The following is a 12,232-nucleotide window of genomic DNA, read 5'->3' on the forward strand; positions in this document are numbered from 1 at the left end:
ACAGTTATCAGAGGTTTGTGCACAACAGTTATATCTTTTGAATTTTCAATTGAAATAAATTATGACTATTTGTATATCATTGTCTTAAATTGTAAAAAATTATTTGAATGATATTTGATGGATACTTATTGAGTGAAAAGCATTGTAAATGGTTTGAAACCACAGTTATCATGTATATTGATTGAATTCTTCGCTAGCTTGTCTAGTGGGATGAATTGAATTTTCTCTCTAGCTGAAGTGTTGAGGTGTGTGCCTGTTGAGGATGAATAGAATGAGTACTCATATTATTGCTAGCTAGCTATGTTATTTCTCACTAGCCATCGACTTTTGGGATGAATTGAATTCCTCACTAGCCATCGGCTTTTGGAACGAATTGAACTTTGGAACATGATTAAGCTGTGTGTGTGATTTATTGATATTTATTATGATATTATGAAATGGAGTTTAAATTCTTATTGACAATCATTATCTTTTGAATTTAACAATGGTTTTAAGTATCCACTATTTATATGACTTATGATTTGTGATTTAAAGTTGTATCTGGTTAATGTTGTGCACCACTGAGACAATGGCTCAGCGATAGCTTTTCATTGCTGTCGTAGGTAGACAGACTGACAGGGCAGCAGACTAGGCTGCTAGTACTACACTGAGAGATCATCGGGTATATTGAGTATACCATATTTTGCATTTTGTATTGTACTTTATGTTCACTGTATGTATATAGTGTTCTTGGTTTTGAGCAGTTGTAAATTAAAATTGTACATTAAAGTTGTAAAATAAATTTGTAAATTATTTTGGTTTGTAAATATTATGATATATTTCTTTTATCTCAGCTTTTGAAAACACTGAAAAATTATTATAGATTTGAGTTGACAATTGTTGAGAAACTTATTGTGTTGATTGAATATTGGAGTTTGGGGATTGAATAAAATATAGGAAGTGCTTTTTTACAGGTTTTTGAAGAACTGTCTTATTCAAAATATAGATGGCACTCTGCCAAAATTTTGCAAAAATTGTTAATTCTTCAAACATGTTAGCTATTTCACTTCAGTTCAAAAAATTTTTTTGTAACACCCTCCCGATGACCACTCCGTACATCATACTGTTCCGGTGACCGGTGTCGGCCCGGACAGCTAGAATGTACGAAAAAATATTTAAACTAAAGTCAGGAACCATAATTAACTCAAATATTAATAAGAAAAATTTAGTAAAAATTTTAGGAATAAAATACAACCAAGCAAAACGAGCCGGTGCCCAAGCGATGGGTAATCGAGGAAGTTGCTTCTGCAACGAGGAGCCCTAGACCCGGGGGAAAAATTATAAAATAATTTTTGAGACTCCAGAGAAGGGTTATTGAGGTTCCTATGGCATTAGAATGCCAAGAAAATACCTAGAAAAATTTTTCAATCGGTACAGACAATTTTGACCCGTTAAGCCAAACGGAGGGCATTTTGGTCATTTCGCCTTCCGAGGTGATTTTTGGCCGACTTGTCCAGTTGAGTAAATAATTAATATAACATAAAATATGAAGAAACATTGCTAGAAATTAAATTTGAAATGAGTAGTGAAAGAAAAGAAAAAGAAAATCCAAAATAAAGCAAAAATGACATCATTTAAAATTTTTGACCAATCACAAATTAAGCCATCAATTGACTAATAAATAAAAAGACAAAATGAAGACTAAAAAACCACAAATTCCAGCAGCTTCTTCCTCATTTCAGCCGTAGCCCTTTCTTTCCCAAAGCCTTCCACCATTGTTACTCACTTTAAGCTTAAATTTCCTTAAAATCTCACCATATTTCCCATAATTAGCTTCATAAAAACTGAATATCTACCCTAGCTAGAGTGCTTGGAAGTAAAAAGGAAGCAAGAATCTTGAAGTTGGCAAGAAAGAGACTTGGCTAAATTAAGGTTAGTGCTACACTTTTGTTCTCCCTCTTTTAATTTTAGTTAAAACATCATTTTGAGCAAAGAGATTTTAAGAAATTGAAATAAATTACATGTGTTAAGGGCACTTTCAATTTTTGGCAGCCCTATGGGAGATTGAGTTTGATTGTTTAACAAACTTAGAGTGGTTGGAAATCATGGTTAAGGTATTAAAATGCATGAAGATTGAACTAAGTATGTTAGACAAGGTTTATGAGTAAATTTAGTTGAACATTAGGGTTTGGGAAGGTGAAATGGTGACTTAACTTTGGAAATGGTTAGAGGACTTTTTAATGGTCAATTAGTGACCATTTTAGGTAGGTTGACCCTAATTAGAACTGAAAAATGGGATGGTAAAGTGAAAGTATAAACTGCCCTATGGACAGCAGCATAGGGACTGAAATTTCAGTCCCTTTGCACTGCCATAACTTGGGCTGTGCTTGTCCAATTGATGTTTGGCCAATTGGACATGAAACTAGGCTTATAATGGCACATTTTTGCTGAAGAAACCATGCCCAAAAGAGCAAAGCCAAAGGGTCAAAACTCAGCCACAATCCGGAACCCTGAAACTGCCTCTGCAGAATTTGACCAAATGAATAGTAACTGTTCATTTGGCCATACGTCACTGTAGATTTGGTCAATTGGTCTGAAATTTTTACAGAAACAAGTTAAGACATAGAAAAACAACTTTCATGAAGGAACCTACCCCAAATTATTGCCAGAACCCATTCAACCAAGTGACTCAAGTCACTGTTCATGCACTGTAGATATGGTAAATTTCTGCAGACTGCATATCCGGACAGCTTGGGTTTTTGAGCCATATCTGGAGCTACAAAACTCCAAATGGAGTGATTCAAAAAAGGAAATTCAACTAGACAAAATAAGGAACAACTTTCATGTTTTACATTTCTTCAAATTCCAACAGTAACAGTGTCCAATGGAACAGTGAAGTTGACTCACCAAAACTGAAATTTTCTGCTTGTATGGGTTACACTTTAAAATGGTATTAACACTTAATGCCAACAAGTTTTAAACACCAAATGTGGTATGTTGGGAGTGCCAAAGGCGATGTACACATTTTTATTTCAAAAGTCAACATTTTTGTTGACCAATGATGAATAGTGACACCAAAAAAGTTGAAATTCACAAATTGACAAATTTAAGAGTTTCAAATGCCCTAGTATACCTAACAAGATTGGTTTGGATAGTTTGGCATGCCAATAGGGTTCGATTAGCGATCGCACATGGCAAAAATGCCATTCGTGATTTCATGGCTTTTAGCCATTCGACTTTGTATTGAGACTTGGCCTTGTGCACGATATTATTCTACACTTGTTAGCTGCTGCACACCGAGAGATACATATGTGACCGATGGTGTGACGGCCCGAGGTACTAGGTACCCAGTGCCAGTTTACCCGTTATCCAGTCCAGTCGTCTAGTGTAGGTTACTTGGGCAACCAAATGAATGAAATGCACCAAGTTACTGAATTAATGTATATATAACCATACTAAACAAATGAATCATACACATTCACTATACATTTATTTTCTTGCTATTTTCTTCTATTATATTATTGCACCACTAAGCATTATTGCTTAGCGCGTTGCTTTTGCCACGCGTAGGTACTGGAGATCCCGATCGTGAGCCCAGTAGACCACAGACTGGGTGAGTCCATCTGACAGTTCTGCTCAGTGTCCGTGTCACCTCACTACCTGCAGTGCATCGGTAGGGCACTAGGTGTCATTTTGTCATTTTGATATTTTGTAGCAGATTTGTATTTTCTCATATGTATTTGAACTCATGTAATATATTTTGATGGTTATGTAAATAATGAAAGTTATGACTATGAATGCAAGATTTAAGCATGTATTTATTGCTTGTATATGAGAAATGGATGTTGAGAAATGAAAAGGTTGTTGAAACCTGAAACTGAAAAATTGTTGAAACCTTGATATTGAGTTTTGTGATGATATTGAAGTTGAGAATGAATGAATTTGTTTATTGGAAGTGTTTCTAACAGGTTCCGAAGAACGGTTTTCTCCATTTTTAGCCGGTACTCCGCCGGATCTTCTTTAAAATTTTCGGAACCTTAAATGAATGATACTTTTGATAAATTGTTTAAATAAATTGTATTTCATAAATTATATGCAAAAGCATGATATAAATTAATTGAGGAACATTAGAGTGTGCCGGTACACCGTGTGGCATTACTTACTCGGGTATACTGTACACGGGTAAGGGGTGTCACATTTTTAACACCTATAAATAGTGCTCACCACTGTAAAAAGAAGTAAGAAAAGTTTTAAAATCCCTTGTAGTGTATTTAATGGGTTATCAGTAGATGAAGTTGACAATTCATTAGGTATACTACGGGATCATGTTATGCCTTACGGAAGGGTAGGGTGTGACACGCACAATAAAATTGTGCTCTTCCTAATGAATACCTAGCTAACTAGTTCCTATGGAATTACTGTTATCAATAGAACATCATTTCTTAATTGTTTTATAATGTAACACCCCTATATTTGGTAGTGCGTTTTACTGTTTCGGTGACTAGTATCTGTCCGGATAGCTAGGATGCTCGGAACTACACTTAAATGTTAGTGAGGAGACATGAAATAATGAAATACAAAGGAAAAATAAGAACAATGAAATCTGACTAAGTTAAACGAGCCAAAAACCGTAGCAATGGGTGACCGCACTGGGAAGTTGTGGCGTGGACTGTTGACTAGCCCTGGACTGCGGGGAATCCTAGGAAATATTTTTAAGACTTAAATAAACATCTATTGAAGTGTAATTGACATTGGAAATATCAAAGAAAAATTAGTAAGTCAGTACAAATAAAAATGAAAATTTAAGAAAATTGGAGAGACAAGGATTAAATCAGTGTCACCGAAAAATCAGAAATACAACCCGAAGAGGAGCATTTTGGTCAATTGACACCTAGACTTAACTTTTGACCTAAATATCCATGAAAAATTAGTAGTGTTAAATTTTGAAAATGCCATGAAAATAAGAAATATTACACATAATGTAAATTAAAGGAAAATAAGGACATCATTGCAATTAGGGAAAACTTGGATTATTATAATGTTAATGTTAATTAGTGGAGCACTAAGTGGACAATTAGTGGACTATAAAAGCTCACTAGAGGACAAAGTGGACAACAATTTGATCACTTTCATCTTCTCCATTCTTCTTGCTGAATTGAAAAGCTCCCAAGCTTCATCCATGGTCGCCCCACATGCATCACTTCCAACCTCTTCATCCTCTCTATGAAATCAAGGGCTTCTTTCATTAAACTTAGTCTATACATCATAGGCAGTATATGGGAGCAAGAAAGAAAGGTTTTGATCAGTTTTTAACAAGCTTCAAAATAGGTAAGTGCTTGTTTTCCATTTTTGCTTCATTAAAGTTTGTGTGGGTGTTGTGGTGAGTTGATTTATTAAGAAACTTTGAGGTTTTAACGAGTTATTGGAAGGTACTGTTTTTGGCAGCCATGGAATATCAAGGTTAATGAATTATTTCTTCATGTAAATGGTGATTGAGGTGTTGATTTAAGTGCTTATATGTATAGGAGTGATTTACCATTTAGATAGTTTGAATTGTAATTTTGAAGAGTTAAAATAGAACCTTGATGCATATGTGTTACTTGGGTAGCCTCATGGTGAAGATTGGAAGTGTTTAAATTCATGAAAAGTTTGTTGAATTATGGTACTAAAAGTGGCAGCATATGTATATGATATAGTAGTGAAAATATATGTAATTTGATGATGGAAGTTATATGTATTGGTTTGGAGTATTATGTGGATATATTGTTATAAATGGACTTTGTAAATTAGGATTTGTATTTGGTGTATTTAAGGTCATTATATTCTGCCCCAAGTGACTATATTATGAAGTGATAAATGGTTGTGGTGTGATACAAATGCAAAATTTAGTTTGGGAATTAAGTTATAACTAGTTGAATGTGTGATTGGTTTGGTGCTTTAAAAATGTGTTAAGGGCAGTTGGTGTTTTAGGCTATAAATGGAATTGTGTGACTCTAATTGGTATAAGGCCAATTGGAGGTAGAACTAGGCACAAAATGTGCCAACTTTCATGTTGGAAGCCTACTTAAATTCTGTCCAGAAAGTGACATGAAGATTGACCTAATCCGGATTGGCAACTTTGCAAACCTGAAAATTGACCATTTGAATAGCAGTAAGTATTTTGACCATAACTCACTCAAAACAGTCCAAATGACCTGAAATTTATACCATGGAAAGCTTAGACATAGAGCTACAACTCTTATGAAGACACCAAAGGCCAGAAATGACCAGAACCAAGTCAAAATGCTGGCACAATTTGGGTTACAAAAACTGGCCGAATTGACTTTGACCTAAAAATGACCTAAACTTTACAATATAAGTGCAACATGACCAGCATTAGTAAAATGACCATAACTTGGTCCATAGAACTCCAAATGACATGAAATCAGTCCCAAAATTTCAATAAGACATAGATCTACAATATTGGTAATTTGACCAAAACCCAAAAATCAAGGGAACTAGGTCAATTAACTTGATTAAGTTGGCACACTAAATCTGGAATTAGCACATTTGACTATAAAATCTAGAAAATTCAAATAAGCATATCTCCCACCAGAAGTGTCCAATTTAAATGAGCCATACCAATCTGGAAAGCTAAGAAAGAGACCTAAAACATTGTTTTAGAGAACTTCCTCAAATTATAAATGTATAAGGTCAGAATTTAAGGTCAATCCCATTGACCTAATTGAGGACCATGCCAATATAGGACCTTTGAGTCAAGTTAACAATTTATCTATAAAGAATTCTATAAGACTTGAAAGATGGTAAGCAAAATCTCTGGTTGTCCCTAAGACATAGGGCAACAATACTTATGAAGAATGCTAGACCTCAATATGATTACAAACAGTCCAAATAAATTAGTAAAATCAGAATTGAAAATGCATGAAAAGGAAACTAAAACTTAGATTTGACCTAGATATAGTTAATTGACCATAACTTGAGCTATACAACTCCAAATGGAGTAATTCAAAAAGGAAATTAAAGAAGACACAATGAGAAACAATTTAATGAAGAGAAATCTGTTAAATTTATACTGTAGCTTGATCCAATAGACCATAAACATTGGCCATGAAATCTGGAAAATGGCAATAAAATGCAATAAGCTTTAAAATGAAATTGGTAACATATACCAATACTTAGATACTATAAAATGTTAGAAATTGGGAACATTAAAATTAATTCACCTAGTGTGTATTAATGTTCAACATTATAGGTTGCATAATGAAGTGAATTAAAGGGAATAGTACTAAGAAAATTTAGATATTGGATCTTATTGTTAGAAACAAGTTAACTGAGTACTGAAACACTTTAAATTGTGTGTTTCAGTTGAAAAAGATCTTGAGAAGCATAAGGAACATTGAGTCAAGGCCTAGAGGCAACTCAAATTAGGTCTGTGCACAATACTTTTTATATTCACTATTTTAACTAGAAAATTTATTTAGAGAAATGAGTTATGAATAATTTTTTATTGTTTTGGCTTTGAGAATTTTATTTGGAAATTATTGTGTTGCCTACTTTGTAAATGGAAATTTTGAGATAAAATATGATTTGTGGTTTGTATGAAATATTTAAATATTGTGATTTGGAATTGTTTTGATTTACACTTAGCATGGCAATATTACTATGTTCCTCTTTCATTTATGGGGTGAGTATGACTATATTCCTCCCTCTTTGACTTGCCAGTCTGAGCTGAGTATGGATGAGTACTCATTAGCTAGCTAGCCACCTCCCTCATTGATTTCGATTAGTGGGGTGAGTATGTCTTACCGTGGTGTACAACACGGCATGCTCAGAAAAATTTGTGTCATGACCTAAGTTGTGTTATTGATTGGCAACACTGTGTTTATTAAATTGTTTGATCAAATTTGTGTTATATGAGCTTTGAAAATTGTGACATGAAATTGTGAATCATTTGAATTGTGAATTGTCAATAAATGTTTTATATACCGCATTTTAAATTTTTATTGTGCACCATTAAGTAAATTTTACTCAACTATAGCTTTTTCATTGCTATTGCAGGTAAACAGACAGATAAAGCAACAGAGTAGGCTACTTGTAACTTCGCTTTGGGATTTTACCAGGTATATTGAGTATACCACTTTCTTGTAAATATTATTGTAATGTATGTGAATTGTATATATATATTGTACTTGGTCTTGAGTAGTTGTAAAATAAAGTTGTAAATTATTTTGGCCTATAAAAATGTTATACTATAATTTTCTTATCTCAGCTTTGAAATACTTAGTCATTTAGCATTCTATTTTTGAAACTACTAAAAGTGATGTTGAATTGAGTTTCACTTATGTTTGAGAAAATTGATTTGTGTTGAGCCATTTTGGAGTTTGGGATTGAAACAAATATATTGGAAGTGTTTTCTACAGGTTTTTGAAGAACTATTTTGCTCAAAATACAGACGGCACTTTGCCAAAATTTTTATAAATTTATGGCTATTTCAGACCTAATGTGTGATTTAACTTCGATTAAAAAGTTTTAACACCTGTCAAAAGTGCTTACCACTTAAAAAAGAAGTAAGAAATTGTTTAAAATCCCTTATAGTGTATTTAATGGGTTACCGGTAGGCGAAGTGCGGTAATTCATTAGGTGTACTACGGGATGATGTTACATCTTATGGAGGCATAGGGTGTGACATGTTAGTGGTATCAGAACAAGTTTTTAAATTTTGTTTTGACCTGTAATTTGAAAATTTTTCCTTCGTAGTACAACTGCTAAATGTCATGGTTTGATACATACAGTACATTACATCATAAATATGATCTAATGGAGAGAAATCTCCTTATGTTGGTTGTATAAGAAATAGAAAATCTTGTGAAAAGATATGAAAGAGAAGAATAAGACAATAGAGCAGTCTGTGACGGCGGAAGTACAAGGTGACGCCCCAGCCTCTCAGAGAGTCGAAAGTTCGACTTTACCAGCCCCACTTGTATAAATTACTGCACAAATGGCCCATCAAATGGCCACTTTCTTTCAACAAATGGCTAATAATCTGTCAGCCTAAGCCCAAGTACAAACTCAACCCCACAAGGGCAGCGTGAAATAGAGAAGGGGGAGAAAACTATGAGTCAGAGCTCGAATAGTCATTTGGGAAATAAAGACAAGACATAAAAGAACAATTTCCTTTTAGGAAATGGGGCCAAACAATGGCCACAAACTGTCCAAAGTGATATGTAAAGTTAAAATCCTGAAATTGAACCTAAAGAAAGGTTCTTGAAAAACATTATTGGCTTATCTTTACTAAGTCACTATATACTAAATTACTTAAAATAGGTATGTGGGACCCACTTTTCCACTGTACATTGACATGAAGATTTCGTTATCACTACATGCTAAATCACATGAAATAGTGATGTGGAACCCACCTTTTCCACAATACATGGACATGAAGATTTTGTTAGACAATTAATAATGCTTAATTGCCCAAAGTAAACCTAGACTTATGTATATTAAATGGATCGATTGGTATACCAATTAGGGATTATAGATAGCAGTACTGCCTACATGGAAAGTCATGGATTGACAATATATGTTTGATATGATTTTAAAAGACAATGAATATCGGTATCAGGGGGCTTGCAGGGACGGTGATACGTAACACCTGCAAAGTGCTCTGATAGGTACCACTCAAGGGCTTGTAGGGATGGCGATATGTAACGCCTGCAGGTGCTTTGATAGGTACCCTTAATTATCACCAAAGACAGAGAAGGGGCTTGTAGGGACAGCGATACGTAACACCTGCAAGTGCTTTGATAGGTTACTTGGGCATAAATATAAGTAATGAGTTTTAAATTTAAATAATTACAAGAAAAAACCACTGATATGACTTTAAAAGACAAAGAAGGAAATAAGTGTACAGATAAGATATTAGAAAACCTAGTCCATGAGGTTATAATGTAGTGACTATGTAATGTTCTTGATGTTTGTATTGTAAGCTACAGATTACAGTACCGACATGGGATTATTGTGTAGAGCTACGTGCTTCCTCGTGGTATGCCAAGATAAGAATGTTTGTAAGTAGTCTTTGATTTGGTACAGAAGAGTACTGTGAATCAGCCAAAATAAGGTGATGCTTCAGCTAGAGTATACACTTTGTGGCAGAGTAAAGGGGCTGAGATTTTTGACATTGTTGCTGGTACTTTCTCAATTTTTAACTAAGATATACATATGTATTGTTTGACCCGGGGTCTGCATACTTTTATGTTAGTGCCAGCATTGTTTGCCTTCCTGTTGTCCCTCGTATAAAAATAAATTTTGATATGTTAGTGACTAGTCTTTTTGGAATTAGTTTTGGAAGAGTTTGCTAGCGAAAGACGTTTCCTAGAATACGATAATATTGAAAATCGATAAATACAAAAGTTGTGGAAGCAAAAAGTTGAACAGTTGGTTCAAATGTAATAAAAAAATGTTACGAATATGAGTAAGATAGTTGACTAGAATGGTCAAAGGACCCATGATTAGATAAGTAATTATAACATGACCTCAATGGTCATTCAATAAGGAAACATGAACTGAAATATTAGACAGAATAATAGTAAGAGAAGATTGGTGCTACACAAACAAATTAAATGTTGTATTAGATTGTTAAAAGTCTTACACAAATTCAAAGGAAAAAAGATTATATGATCATATAGAAAGGAGAAAAACAAAGTTCTCACTCCATAGGATCACACAAGGTCCTAGAAAGAGTGGATTCATTAGCACACAAAATTGCTTACCTCTAAAAAGGTGGAATGAATTTAAATTCAATGTATGATGGGGAAACTCATAAAGATCTTAGTACATGAGGTGAAGCAACTGAGAAATAAGTGTATACATTTGGTTAAGGTGTTATGGACCATCATTCAGGCTAGGAAGTTACCTAGGAACGAGAGGAGAATATGTGGAGGCAGCACCCACAGTTGTTCAAAGACTAAAATCAGGTAAAATTTCGAGACGAAATTTATTTTAGGGGAGGGGGGGATTGTAACACCCTTATATTCAGTAGTGTGTTCTACTGTTCCGGTGACCAGTGTCTATCCGGACAGCTAGGATACTCGGAACTACACTTAAATGTTAGTGAGGAGACATGAAATAATGAAATACAAAGGAAAAATAAGAACAATGAAATGTGACTAAGTTAAACCAGCCAAAATCGTAGCGATGGGTGACTGCAGTAGGATGTTGCGGTGTGGACCGTTGACTAGCCCTGGACTGCGGAGAACCCTGAAAAATATTTTTAAAACTTAAATAAACATCTATTGAAGTGTAATTGGCATTGGAAATATCAAAAAAAAAAAAAGTAAGTCAGTACAAATAAAAATGAAAATTTAAGAAAATCGGCGAGATAAGGATTAAATCAGTGTCACTGAAAAATTAGAAATACAACTCGAAGAGGGACATTTTGGTCAATTGACACTTAGAGTTGACTTTTAACCTAAATGTCCATGAAAAATTAGTAGTGTTAAATTTTGAAAATGCCATGAAAATAAGAAACATTGCACATAATGTAAATTAAAGGAAAATAAGGACATCACTGCAATTAGGGAAAACTTGGATTATTATAATGTTAATGTTAATTAGTGGAGCACTAAGTGGACAATTAGTGGACTATAAAAGCTCACTAGAGGACAAAGTGGACAGCCATTTGATCACTTTCTTCTTCTCCATTCTTCTTGCTGAATTGAAAAGCTCCCAAGCTTCATCCATGGCCGCCCCACATGCATCACTTCAAACCCCTTCATCCACTCTATGAAATCAAAGGCTTCTTTCATTAAACTTAGTCTATACATCATGGGCAGTATATCGGGAGCAAGAAAGAAAGGTTTTGATCAGTTTTTAACAAGCTTCAAAATAGGTAAGTGCTTATTTTCCATTTTTGCTTCATTAAAGTTTGTGTGGGTGTTGTGGTGAGTTGATTTATGAAGAAACTTTGAGGTTTTAATGAGTTATTGGAAGGTACTATTTTTGGCAGCCATGGAATATCAAGGTTAATGAATTATTTCTTCATGTAAATGGTGATTGAGGTGTTGATTTAAGTGCTTATATGTATAGGAGTGATTTACCATTTATATAGTTTGAATTGTAAGTTTGAAAAGGTAAAATGGAAGCTTGATGTATATGTGTTACTTGGGCAGCCTCATGGTGAAGATTGGAAGTGTTTAAATTCATGAAAAGTTTTTTGAATTATGGTACTAAAAGTGGCAACATATGTATATGATTA

At 34.1% G+C, this 12,232-nt stretch overlaps 1 long non-coding RNA gene across 1 annotated transcript; it reads left to right on the plus strand.

The window, feature by feature from the left end:
• The first annotated feature begins 1,716 nt into the window (after positions 1-1,716).
• LOC131183414 (uncharacterized) lies at positions 1,717-3,879 on the plus strand. Its single transcript, XR_009151502.1, has 2 exons — positions 1,717-1,911; positions 3,550-3,879. It is a non-coding gene; the product is annotated as an uncharacterized LOC131183414 (long non-coding RNA).
• The last annotated feature ends 8,353 nt before the right edge of the window (positions 3,880-12,232 follow it).

This window comes from Hevea brasiliensis, chromosome 9, assembly GCF_030052815.1.
Source record: "Hevea brasiliensis isolate MT/VB/25A 57/8 chromosome 9, ASM3005281v1, whole genome shotgun sequence".
Taxonomy (NCBI): Eukaryota; Viridiplantae; Streptophyta; class Magnoliopsida; order Malpighiales; family Euphorbiaceae; genus Hevea; species Hevea brasiliensis.